This window comes from Phaseolus vulgaris, chromosome 9, assembly GCF_051622355.1.
Source record: "Phaseolus vulgaris cultivar YP4 chromosome 9, ASM5162235v1, whole genome shotgun sequence".
NCBI classification, from domain to species: Eukaryota; Viridiplantae; Streptophyta; class Magnoliopsida; order Fabales; family Fabaceae; genus Phaseolus; species Phaseolus vulgaris.
In genome coordinates, this window is record NC_143506.1 from 5,105,641 (window position 1) to 5,119,838 (window position 14,198).

The 14,198-nt window shown below is 35.8% G+C and overlaps 1 non-coding gene across 1 annotated transcript; it reads right to left on the reverse strand.

Moving 5' to 3' along the window:
- Positions 1-6,770: 6,770 nt before the first annotated feature.
- On the reverse strand, positions 6,771-10,972 carry LOC137821668 (uncharacterized). The gene is made up of 13 exons (XR_016515773.1): positions 10,559-10,972; positions 10,274-10,416; positions 10,137-10,185; positions 9,635-9,741; positions 9,318-9,534; positions 8,982-9,216; positions 8,814-8,880; positions 8,667-8,724; positions 8,494-8,560; positions 8,297-8,387; positions 7,811-8,161; positions 7,522-7,725; positions 6,771-7,243 (listed from the first exon to the last, which is right to left on the reverse strand). It is a non-coding gene; the product is annotated as an uncharacterized LOC137821668 (transcript).
- Between the last annotated feature and the right edge of the window lie 3,226 nt (positions 10,973-14,198).

Below are 14,198 nucleotides of genomic sequence, written 5' to 3' on the forward strand. Positions count from 1 at the left end.
TTAAATTATTATTGATTATGCTTTAACTAAAAACTTGTAGGTTTTTGCATAGAGTCTGTATCACTGAGGGGAAGGAAAATATGTATGGATTCTTAGATCCTGCATATACTAATCCCGTTGGACCAAACTCATCTGAGACTCAAGCATACATCACTAACACCCTGGAAAAGGAGGGAAAACAAATTTATTTATGCCCTTATATTAATGAGTAAGTTTAATAATATCTCATCAATTATTATTATTTCATGTTTTAAATATTTACTAACTCTTTTCATGGATGATATAGGCATCATTGGCAGTTACTTGTCTTATCAATGGTTGATAAGACTGTTGTGTGGTTTTGTTCCCTACACAAGAAGATTCCCACAAAATTTAAGGATATCATTGATACATAAGTACATTATAAACTTAACTTTGTATATATTACTAATTAACCATCTACTAACGAGGTTTTTTGTATTAACCAGTTCATGGCGTGGATATAACATCCTAAAAGGTCGATCCAGTTCAAATAATTTGAACTGGATAAGAATAAAGGTTTGTAATTTTTTTCTTTCTCTATTATCATTGTTTATCAATATACTAACATATTACTTTTTATTTAATTATAGTGTAATAAACAACCAGGAAGCTATGAGTGTGGCTATTACATTATGCAATGGATGATTACCATTATAAGACTAGGTGTTAAAACTGGTTGGAAAGAGGTACTATATGTTAAATCATTTTTATAATTCTTGAACATATATATATCTAAAAACTAATTTATGTCAACTATATTTTGCAATGCATTTATTCACAGAAGAAACACCAATGAATTCGGAAGGCATTTAATATGTTACAGAATCTTGGTCCACATATTTCATAAATTTTATAACTCTAGCATAGGTAACCAATAGTGGTTTTATTATATGTAATTTGATTACTTGTAAATGTACATTTTGATGCTCTTAAATTTATATCTATATTTTTGTATTTGTCTGGCTGAGTTTGATCATTATGCAGGTTAATTTTTATGGTTTAGGGACAATACAGATTGCACTTTAAAAAAAAACACTATTTACAAATGCGATTATTTACCAAAGCCGCATTTGTAAATCAAAAAATAAGATTTACAAATGCGGCTATTACCAAAGCCGCATTTGTAAATGTGATTTACGAATGCGGTTATTACCAGAGCCGCATTCGTAAATCTTAAACCCCTAAACCCTAAACCCGCATTCAGAAGAAGATACAAATGCGGTTATTTTAAATAACCGCATTTGTAAATTAGATTTACAAATGCGGTTCTATGGCCACATTTGTATCTCTCTGATTTACGAATGTGTGCTGATCAAATGCGATTCTATAGCCGCATTTATTTTATATTTCTGCACTAGTGAGTTATAGTAACCAAACTTCTTAAGAAGTTTCTCAGTGTATTTTTCTTGGGATAGTAATATACTATCTCCCTTCCTTATGATTTTAACTCCTAGAATCACACTTGCTTCCCCCATGTCTTTCATCTCAAACTTAAATCCAAGAAAAAAATTTGTTTTAAAAACTATATCATTGCATGTACCAAAAATTAGCATGTCATTCGCATACAAACATATAATGACATATTCACCATTTTTAGATCTAGAATACACACATTTATCAACATCATTGGTAGAGAAACCTTCACAAAGTAAAACATTATCAAGTTTTTCATGCCATTGTTTTGGTGCTTGTTTCAAACCATACAAAGGTTTTAAAAGTTTGCACACTTTTTCCTTTTGACCTGGAACTACACATCCTTCAAGTTGAGTCATATAAATTTCCTCTTATAATTCACCATTCAGAAAAGTTGTTTTAACATCCATTTGGTGAATTACTAACTTATGGATAGATGCTAAGGCTAGCAACACACGGATAGAGGAAATCCTAGTAACAGGTGCAAAAGTATCAAAGTAATCTATGTTATGTTTTTTAGTAAAACCTTTAGCAACTAATATTGCCTTATATTTCTCTATAGATCCATCAGGATGGTACTTCTTCTTAAAGATCCACTTACAACCAATGAGTTTTACTCCTTTAGGCAGATCTACTAAGGTCCACGTATTATTTTTCTTAATTGAATCAAGCTCAGTTTTAATGGCCTTATCTCAATTAGATAACTGTAAAATTCATTTCCAAATGATGTTTCCTTTCTCTGTCTTTTACTTTTCTTAACATCCTCACTCAAGGCATCACTAGCACTATTTATAGGTTGTTCAGATGTACAACTACTCTTTAGAGGAAATATGTGTTCAAAGAACTCAACGTTTTTTTGTCTCTACTATAGTGTTACGTTCAATTATATCACTATTAAGAACTAAAAACCTATAGGCAGCACTATGTTCTGCATATCCTAAGAACATACAATCAAATGTTTTAGAGCCTATTTTCCTTTTGTTAGGATCATGTAACATCACTTTAGCTAAACACCCTCACACTCTTAGGTATTTCAGATTAGGTTGATAACTTTTCCACAACTCATAGGGTGTTTTACTAGTTTTCCTATGTGGTATCCTATTTTGCAAAAAACACGTAGTAAGAAGAGATTCACCCCATAAATTATTAGGAGCATTAGAACTAATAAGCATGACATTCATCATTTCTTTAAGAGTCCTATTTTTCCTTTCAGCTACTCCATTAGACTTAGGTGAATACGGTGGGGTTACTTCATGAATAATACCTTCTTTTACACAATAATCATTAAATAAAACATATTCACCACCTCTATCTGATCTAATTCTTTTAATTTTCTTATTCAAATGATTTTCTACTTCCGCTTTATAAGTTAAGAAGATGTCAAAGGCTTCATCCTTATGTTTAATTAAATACACTTTGGTGTATCTAGAAAAATCATCTATAAAAGTTACAAAATAATTTTTACCACCTCTGGACATGGTTTGTCTTAAATCAGCAAGGTCGGTATGAATTAAACCAAGAAGTTCAGTTTGACGTTCTATAGAGTGACATGTTTTCTTCGTACGCATACATCACATTTACTATTTTGTTTGTCATGCATGTTGATTAATCCTAGTCGTTGCAATTTCATAATATACGAGGAATTCACATGTCTTAATCTAGCATGTCATATATCATACGAGTCAACAATATAAGCAGAAGATTCAGATTCATTCATAACTTCATATATGTTTAATACAAAAAGACCTTGATCACAATATCACTTTCCCACAAAAACATTGTTTTTTATCATAACAATCTTGTCGGATTCAAATGACACTTTAACCCCAACTTTGCTTAGCAATGCCACAAAGATCAAATTAACTCTAATTGATGGAACATGTAGCACATCATTCAAAGCCAGAGTTTTACCATATGTGAGCTTCAGAAGAACCTTTCCTTTTCCTAGGACAGGAATTGTGTTGGAGTCACCGAGATAAACTTGTTCTTCTCCATGCCCCACACTTGTGTAGGAGGTAAACACATTTTTGTTTTCACAGACGTTTCTGGTAGCCCCATAGTCTACCACTCATTTCCTCGCATTTGTCACAAGATTTACTTGTGAAATGAATATCACAATTGTATCTTCCCCTTCGGCTAGATATTACTTAGGAGGATAGTCGTTTTTGGCCATTTGTCTGCACTGAGGTTCATGATGAACTGGCTTTCCACAGACAAAGCAATTACCCTTTTTCTTGAAAGTGAGGTTATTTCCATTGGGACGAGAGAATTTATGATTATATTTCTTTTTGTGATCATATTTTTTCTCGTACCTTTTTGGAGTTGGTTTGTCTTCTACCATGTTTGCTTTGGCAGACAAAGTTTTGGCCTTTGCAGCAACGCACTTCTTCCTGTTTGTGTCTTCAATGATGATGTGGGTGATCAGATCTGATAATGACATTTGTTTTTTGTTTGTAATTCGTCCTAGATTGCGAAAACTTTTCTGATGGAAGAGGCCCAAGCACAAGCCCACATGCAAGCCCACCAAAGGGTAGATTTGGGCCAACCATAGAGTTATGGCCAAGAGGATCCAAGAAGACGTTCTTTTACATGTTCAAATGCCATAAACTCTATTGTAGAGTAGACTTTAATTTCTTGTCAAAATTAGCATAGGAACTTTATTTGTAATTTTCTTAGAATTAATTTTGGCACCTAAAACACCAACCTAGGTAAACTTAGAGTTTCTAAAAAAACCTCTAAATTTACCAAGGCCGGTCTAGAAAGCCCATGGAGGGGGTGAGCATAAAAACTAGACACACCCCTCCCCATGTGCTCATTTGTGCACCCATGTGCTTCACATTTACATTTCATTTGGCTAGCATTAGGGTTGCATTATGGTCCTCTTTAGCCTATAAAAAGAGGAGCCTACACCTTGTATTTTCAAGTTTATTGTGAGTAAAGTTATGCTACCATTTTGTGCCAAGCTTTGCTTCTCCTAGAATTCTAGGCTCTAAACTTCACATCCTTCACCATTCCTTGGGCTGGCCGAACCTCCCTATAATCATACATTTCATGCACCTTCAAGATCAACACCACTCTTAGGAGGATCTTGCTCACACACCTTCATAGCTTCCGCACCACTTTTCTTACATGATTCAAGAAGACCTTCATGAAATGCCATCATTTTCGATCAAGAGTTCATACACGAATTCATCCGGTAAGGTTATGCTTTCAGTTTTGATATCTTCAAGCAACTTGTGATATTCGTTTTACTGGATTTTGATGTCTTTGCCTTCGATCATCTCCCAATGGTAGTAGTTTCCGATTACGAACCTTTGTCTGACGATGTCTTCGACAGTGTATTTGAGGATAAGAGAAACCCAAATATCTTTTGCATTCTTATAAGAAACTTAGACATCAAACAGATCGTTAGATAACACAAAGTAAGGTGTGACGACATACCTTATTTGCATGGATCCAATCATCAACTTGTTTCGCAACCGTGCAAGAGCAACTTCATACATGTCCAATAGGGTGGACACGCGTTCTTGCCAACGTCGAAAATTCTGACTAATGAAGAATTCAATTTTTGAAACATCTGGAAATGGTTTCGAAAAAATGGTTTGAGTTGCGTTGACGTTTCCGGAGCAGCGTTGTTGGTTTTGTCCGTCTTGTCACCCATAAGTCCTTACGATTGTAGTAATTGAGGATTTAAAACGAACAAAATTAATTTCCCGAGGCGTGAGTAACCACTCTCTGTAAGAACTTATCCGCGGTGTATTGTGCAAGTTCCCCAAGATACAACAAGAATTTTCTAGAAATTTTTTAGGATCAGAACTAGCAAGTTACTCTTAAAAGAGTAATAATCCAATAAACCTAAAGTAAAATATTAAATGATGAGAGAGAAAGAGAAAGAATGTGAAAAGGTAAGAGGAAGAAGATGGTGAACGGAGTAGGATTTGAAGAAGATGAAGAAGTGAGTGTGCGAGATACATCTTCAGAAGCAAATGAGATGCGGTATTTATAGATGGAGAAATCACAACTACCGTACTTTCAAACCCTAGTTGTGCCTAACTATTCCATGGTTATGGTCGTCGAAAACGGAACAACTGCTGGTGATGGAGGAAGACCTGGGTGAGTGGAATAAACCAACCACCCAAGACTTTGCAACGTTCTCCAAATGCTCGAGAAAGAAGGGAAGTTGGGCGTAACTCCTTCCGTTTCTCCTTCTCCTTCATTTCTATGAATGTGGTTTTAGGGTTCGTAACAATATCTGCATCTGCCGTTCGATTTACAACAGATAGATGGGGAGATGTATACTAAGGAAGTCCTTCACCTTTGAATAGTAGATTTAGGGGAAGAAAACTTGAAAGCAAGAATGAGAAAGAAAATTTACAAATTATAGCTTTACTTTTTAAAAAAATACTTTAAAAGTTCATATCGAGTTCATTTTTATTTAAATGTTTGATTCGTAAGGAAAGGGGTAATGCTAACCACAGTAACAGTATTAATATTGAAGTGATTTTGTTACTAGCGGTCTAAATAGAAATGAGAATGATATTATGTACTCAATAATGTTGTGAAATCTAATGTAATGATCGTGAAGATATTATAATTTTTATTAACTATGGCTATATTTTCATACATAAAATTTACGTTGTGTACCTCAAATTGATAAAACACGTGGAAAGAATAACAAAATTTTCAAAATGTTAAAATAACAAGAGACTTCTCATTTTAAATTAACGAAATGAGAAATTGATAAAAATAATGAGAGAGAGAGAGAGAGAGGGAATAAAAAATCCATTTCTTCCTATTTTAATCAATAATTTTGTGAAAAACCTTGGTTGTGTAAGTTTTTTTAAAATTTTTAATATGTACTTGCTCTTTTTTTTCATTTACAAAGGTAATTGAATAGTTAAGATTATTTTTTAGTGAAATACTAACTTTTATTTTCAGAAGTTCTTATAGTCGAACATTAGTGTTATTTCTTAGTGAAGATATTATAATAAATTGTTTCATATAATGAAATAGGTAAAATAACATAAAAAAAATAATGAATGAAGATAATATAGCCTAAATGTATACAACTAAGCTTTTCTTTTTGTTTCAATCCGTCAAAAAGCCTTTAAAGAACTGAAAACTTTTGAAATGCACTGATAAACAAGGCATTTACTTGATGGCAGGAACACAGGGCGAACAGGGCAATCGGTGTCAGATTTAGCTAAATATTTACTGTGTTCCCCTTCAATTTACCAAACGAGTCAACCAACGCCGGCTTATAAACATGGCAAGTTCTGTGTCACGTGGATTAACGAGACAGGTGTAGCAGTAGCACAAAGACCAACGCATGCACAAAGACAAGAATGAAATAGTGGTATATTTCTATGGCTTATCTGTTTTTTCTGTTCAATTTCAGATACGCTCATGACATAACAATTGTAGCGATGGAGCAGCACTATTGCTACGTAATGAATCCACCTTTAGTTTCTTCACATACAGAAGAGGCAAGACGAATGTCTTGGCCATTTGGCCTAGATATTGATGGAGCGAGGGTGAAGAGGTGTTGTTGGTCAAGTGCTTCTAAGGATGCAGTAGAATGGGGAAGAATTACTTGGGGATAAGGACTAGGTACAGAAGAGTCATGTCTACCACTTTGCCAATTAGGATATTGGGCCCCCACAATGCTGCAATTTACAGCAGAGCCGCCTTGAGATGCAAGCTGCACCGCCCAAAAACTTTGGTGCTGTTGTTTATAGGAAAGTGTCGAACTATAATGAGTTCCACGTAACGGGGTACCATAATAATGAGGCTGCTGCTGCAACCGGACCTGCAATCAATTAAAGCATTACGGAACTGAGCTTAATATGATAATAAGACAAAGGGAAAGGTTGTTGGTATGTTGACGATATAAATTGCATGGCTTCTCTTTCAAACTCTATTCGGGTGGGGCAGGTTATTCCAAGTTAAGACCATAAATTTTAGCCGAATCATTAACATAATGTTGAACAATATAATCACTTTAAGCCATATTTCTTAAACTTGATCCCGGACTTCTTAGTTCATTAATGTATTAATTAGATTGATGGGAGTCTAGTAAGTAAAAACCTGTGGTCCTACACCGGGAAGATGATCAAGGAAATTTGAGGCATAAGGACTTTGAATAGGCATGAGGCCACGCTGCTGTTGTAGTGATTGAAAATAAGGCACTTGCGATTTTGAATATGGTTCCAACTTCCTTTCACCTTTATTAAAACTTTCGTTGACCTTTAACTCATTACCACCAGTTGACAAGGACAAGAAGTTGAAATCCTGCAAAATTTGAATAGTCATCAAATCAGACACGAGGAAGCGGAGACACAGGGAGGTATTATAATTAGATTTATCTATAGCTTACCTGTTTTTGAGGACCATGCACCCCAGGTATTGGAGTAGCCTGAGAAATTTCGTGATAAAGGCCATGTTGAAGAATACCATTCTTAGTTTCACGTGAATTACTCATAGTAGCAGAATGAACAGTGCCAGAGGCATTACCATTTCCACTTTTCATCCAATTCAAGTTGTGTGCTTCCATTAGAACCCCACATTTTGACCCTTCGTCTACTCTCGCTTGGTGACTTTCATAAAGCTCATGTCCTTTGCCCACCAGTCGTCTTGACACTTCTAAACTACGGATGAGATGACTGATGTGAACATGAGCTGCACACCTCTTCCTTGATTTTTTACCATGAATGACAGTTTCGGAAATCTGCATCCATAATAATTATCAGACACAGCAAATAGGCGTTTGAGGGAAGTGGCTGGACCAGAATGAAAAACTTTTGTCATTATTTAGGTAAATCATGCAAAACAGCTCTATAAGCATTAATTTGCAATGCATTACCTTTCCACCAGAAGAACAACTTTTCATCAAATCCTGTTTCGAGGCACCAATTACAGTATTCAGCCAATCTAGAGTTTTAGCCGCAGAAGACCTTCAGAAGATAAACCCATCAAATCAGAACATGATGAAGAGGGGAGAATGGGGGGTGGATTTGACCCCTAAAAAGGACAAAATGAAGTGGAATTAAAGAAATTTACTGCAAATAAGAAGCACCAATTCCAGGTGATGCGGTGGAAGACAGGCTTGGCCACCATGCTGGGCCTTCTGTTAAGACGATAAAAAATGGTGAGCCAACTGATAAAAAATTTAGCCCCCACGGTGGTTGAGGCGGAAATTGCTTGTAACAAGCACATTTTATCCAAGAGCATACCAGTTTCTTTTTGGTACTTGACTATACGTTGTTCTTGCTTGCAATCAACGTTTCCAGCCTGAAATGTAAGCCGGCAACGCCAATAGTACTAGCACTAGCTTGTAATACAAGAATTTTAGCTCAAATTGAAAAAGTTGAAATTACTACCGTCTGATATTCCACGTTTGTTTTCCTCCCAATATGTGAAATCTGTGGTTGTATGGGTACGTTTAGTCTGTAATATGATGAGAAAAAAATTGTAGTTTAAGTATTAAAAAATTGAAAAGGATAGGATAGATTAGAGAGATTTCAGAATGCAACTGAAAAACTACCCACCCCATGTCCAGAGACAATTCAGAATCATGCAACGCAACTCTGCCGCCACTTTCACTCTTAACCAAAGGCACGGCCTGCGGATTTACTTTTGGAACAGTGCTTTGAGTAGCAGCGACCAAGAACTTGGCACTGTCAGGAAAATCAATCTGTTCCTGACCCAAGGTTTCACTCATAGAACTGAGTTTTTTACAGCCCTTGGGTGATCTTTTTCCATCTTCCTGAGTAGCTCCCGAGGCTAGAACACATGATACACAAAAGCAAAAGATAAATTAAAAACTTAAAATAAAAAAATAAAAAATTAATATCCTATAAAAGTGCCCTGTCGGAGAGAGAAACCTTCAACAGTAGCATTAGCACTCTCACTCTCCTCTTGGTCCTGCAAAACCGTGGAGTTTTCTGGTAGAGATCCACTGTCCGGTTCACTCTTAACATTAGAGCCATTATCAGGTAACATTCCAGCCAATGCATAGAGAGTCTCCGCAACCTCTTCCTCATCTTTCGTTATGGGCCCGGGCAAAACTTGCCTCCTGGACCAGCCCGGGCTTCTTCGTTTCTACGAAAAGCAAAAGCTCAAGCAAAGGTGAAATTGAAATGGCTAGAAAACGAAGCAAAAGGTTAAGTTTTGAACCACAAAGACGTGGCGCAACACTCACTTTGGATTTCTTTATGCCATCTTTTTGGGGAGATTCCATTCCATTCATCTTATGGTTCACCTTTTCTGAATCCCCAGAGATAGATTCGCGACCCCGTTTCTTCACAGCTGTAATTTCAACAGAGACAAAATCCCCATCTTTTAAATTGAATAAACAAATAAATACATATATAAAGAATATTTGATATTATCGGAGGAAAATGGAAAAAAGAACAACAATTCAATTCCACCATAGAAACATCTCCCTATAATAATTTATTAAAAAAAATACGATTATTCTTTTCAGAATTCAAAAAGCACCACACTAGGTTGAATTATTACACTGTACATATTCCCTTTAATTTATATTAGAACAGAAGAAAACGTGAAAATCCCGTCATTGTTGCTTCAACCCTTATCCGTTAATGAATTACAGAATTTGTATGGGAAGGGAAGCGTGAAAGATGAATATTTATTAGAAGATAAATGCGACATCTTTCAGCGCGGATCCGAAAATATCGCACCTGAACGTATCTTACGCGGAACAGAGGAATGATCGACGCCATTGCAGACCTTCGGAAAGTGCAAAATCATTAAATATTAAAAAAACAGAGGAATTGAAAAAAAAACGCATAACTAGTACTGGTACCAGAAGCAGTACCTTTCTGGGAAGCTTAAACTTCTTGGTTGGTTTTGGAGAGTGCGAGACACGGCAACCCATTGATAACGCTTTGGCAACAGCACTCAAGCTTCTCACCTTCTCCTTCTTTGATTTCTCCGAATACTCGCTACTTGCATTCAAACCTATTTCCAACACAGAGAGAGGGTGTGAATAATTTATTCACTGATTGATTTGTTTTATTTGGAGTGATAATGAGAAGAGGAGATACGAGATGGGAAAGGGAGAAGAAGAAATAAAAGGGAAAATGAGTGGTGAAGTAATTACCACTGCTGAGAGGGATGAGGTTGCGTCCCCAAGAAGAGGCAGATTGAGACTGAGATTGTTGTATGTTAGTGTGTCGTTTTTTGGCGCTTGAAAATCCACGCATCGGCGTTGAGTCTCCTCCACCGTTGTCCATAGCTTCTCCTCTCACGCATTCAGTCGATTCATCACCACCTTTGGGCACCACTCGTAGACCAAAATCACAGTCACAACCAAGTAGTGATGAGTGTGTTTAAGGTTGAGAGGGAGGAAAAGAAGTAGAATGGGAAAAGGCTAAGCAGCAATGAGAATGAGACTGCGCCTCTGAGCCATCTCTAGAAAAATAAGATAAAAAAGCGAACCAGGAAGAGAGGGAGAAAAGTAATTCGTGCCTCGTGTTCAGAGAATCAGGTTCTTTGTGAAATAAAGTAACAGATTGAGTCGAGGCAAGGAAAAGAGTGTATATATATAGAGAGAGAGAGAAAGAGTGAAAGGCTAAATAAATAGCAGTGTGGTACTCACGAGAAAAGAAAGGCAAGGGAAAGAAAAAGAAAAGAAAAAGGATGCCTCTCAGATGTTATGTCCGTGATAATTGTATTTCTACGGAAGGATTTGGAAATATAATAATTACTATTTAGTTACATAGTTATTGTGACTGAAAATATTTTTTTTCTTTTATTAATTCAATCAGTGTATTAATCAAAATTATGTGTGAGGTTTTGGGTTTTGTTCCTTTCCGCTCCTTCAATTGAATGCAACGTGAAATGGAGCGCCACACACATGACGTGTCATTTACATGGGCATTATACAATATTTTACTTTTGTTATTTTTACAAATAATATATTTTGATTAAAAGTGATAGAAATTGTTTTGCATGATTTATTTAATTTACTTGACGATGAAATGTTGCACAGGAGATAAGCATGCATGTCAGATGGTATCGTGCAGTGCGGCATGGGAAGTTTGCTCTCATTGCATGTTTCTATGTTTTTCCGACTAAAATTTTGTTTTCTATAATGTAGCACTTTCAAAAATTGATACTCACGGACACGAAAATATGTACAATCTCTAAAATATAAGATACGATGATACATATCTATATATTATATAATTATGATTATATAAATTGATAATAAAATTTTATGTGCACAAGTATGTTTCAGATTATTTTTTAGAGTATAAAGATGTTCTTCATAACTGGTTCTAAATTATTTGTTTCTTATTTTTATAATTATAATAAAAATTTATACAATAAATTTAAGTTTTTAAAAAGTTAATGTATTTTTCTTTTTTAAGATTGTGTTAAAATCGTACTAGAATTATAAAAGATCTAACAAATATTTTTTGAATTTGACACTTCACAAATACGTGTCCAACAAGTAAGTGTCATACATAGAAGTATCCGACACGAACACGTCATTTAAAAAAAATATTTTAGCTTCGTAGTTCTCTACTCTTTGTTTTTTTTTTAGTTACTCATATTATTACATTAATTATCTAATTAAAATTAATTTACATTTCAATTTTGTCATGCCACAAGCACCAATTGCTAGTGTGTGTGAGAAGCACGTGCCAGTTGGGTCAGGTGGATGTCATGGGAAGACACGAGTTTAATACACGTGTCGTGTGGGAGAGTGGAGATTGAAATGAAATTCGAAGTTGAAACGCCATTTATGATTATTTGATTCTAACAGGCAGGGATCATGCTTCCTGCGTGACAACCACACCTATTTCTTCTTCTAAGTTCTGATACTCCATTTATGCTAATTACTGCATCCATTGGGTTTAGTTCACCTACTGAACTCTTCTACTATCATACGAAGGGTTTAGTGTTAAGATTGTTTTGTTGCATCAAAACTCCTAGGATTTGCATACAAAATTCTAATTTTTTTTCATTCAAAGAAATTTAACAAGGTTACAGAATACCTTTTCAAAATTATAAATTGTCGATTTTGGTGAAGTTCTTTTAATTATTAATTTCTTAATTACTATTTTTATAGGATTTATCTTGTCAAAAGTACACACATAAGTTTACACCAACCTAAAAAACTTCCATAATTAACAACTAACATATTAATAAATAAATATGCATGATTGTGTTTTTAACAGAAAATAAGTAGTTTTTATTTCATTCTTTTTTATAAATCTAAGAAAATCAAAATAATTTTATATTATAAATTTTGTTCAACACATTATGAGCAAATTTAAATGAGAGAAAAACAACAAATATATCTGTGTTTATCCTTTCCCTTTGTTTAGGACTTTAGAGTTTTTTTTTTTTTCTTCCTTAAGTAGTATATATATATATATGAAAAAAAAATGAATCAAACAAAAGATATAGATAATCTAGTAAGTAAATAAATAAATATGTAAACTAAGTGTATATATTTAAATATAAAACAATTACGGTTGGTAATTAAATATAGTAATATAATGTCGAGAGTATTTTTTATAACATATTCAGGATTTCTAAACAAGAATTTATTTATTATTATTAAATAATAAATATATAATAATGTAAAATATTTAATAAATGTTAAGATATTTAATCTTTTGTTTATGTATTAAGTTTGTGTACCGTCCCGGGACGTTGACCAAAAGTCAAAGTCAAAGTCAACATATGGTGGACCGTTCGAGGGCCTCAAAGAAGGGAAGGGAGGTCAACAGGTTGACCGCTTGGGGCATTGCCCAAGAAAGGTGTCGCCTCGCAAAGGCGTCGCCTAAGAAAGGCGTCGCCCAAGAAAGGCGTCGCTAGGTAAAGAAACAGTCAAGTTAAGATATCGACGGTGTTACCCCCCGATACCCATGGGTAGGGAAGACCATGGAGGGGGCAACACCGTGAGGAAGTCTTGGGCTCCGATGGCTCAGAACAGCAATGAAGAGAAGAGAAAGGTGGCTTCAAGGCCATAGCTCTAGTACCAGTAGAAAGTAACCTCACTCGTGAAGTATCCGCGCCACCTCAGGGAGACCCCTAGAACAGATATGACCCATGAGAGGGTCACGCTCTGGGGTGAACCAGGTGCATGGTGCAAGAGGAAGGTGGATACACTCCCGGGGTGAATGACTAGAGGTTGGGGCGCATGAGTTGGCACCCAGAAAGTCACCCCACGCGCCAGAAGCACTTCGAGGAAAGAGGGCTCACGCAATGGAATAACCCTAGGTTGGGTTGCGACGCTGAGGGACCCTCTGCGCAGAATAACGATCAAGTTAGAAGAGCACGTGCTCATTAAATGTTTCAATGAAAGTTTGTCAAGGTACGCGTTAATTCAGTTGAGATTCGAACGTTCCAAGGAATATTTTTATACGCTTTCAATGCGCTTTAACACGTTTTAAACACGAGAGATGTATAAAAAGGGACCTTGGGGCATTTGAAAGGGGATCCGAGTTTTGACCTAATTCTCGCAGTTTTACACAGAGCACAAACCCTAGTTGTTTTCGTTGTGCACCCACTGTGTGCACAAGACGATTAGGGCAACACAGTTTGGTCATTGAGCATAGTTTTTCGACCACCTTCAGAGGGTGTGTCACTTTTGATGTTTCTCGCTAGCTGACTTGATCGTCGAAGTGCAAACGGCCGTGAGGGCGCCCCTTTGTTCACTTCTTTTCAGGTATTCACAGACGGAGTAGAACGAAGGTGCCCTAGCTCGTGAGGACAAGCCACTC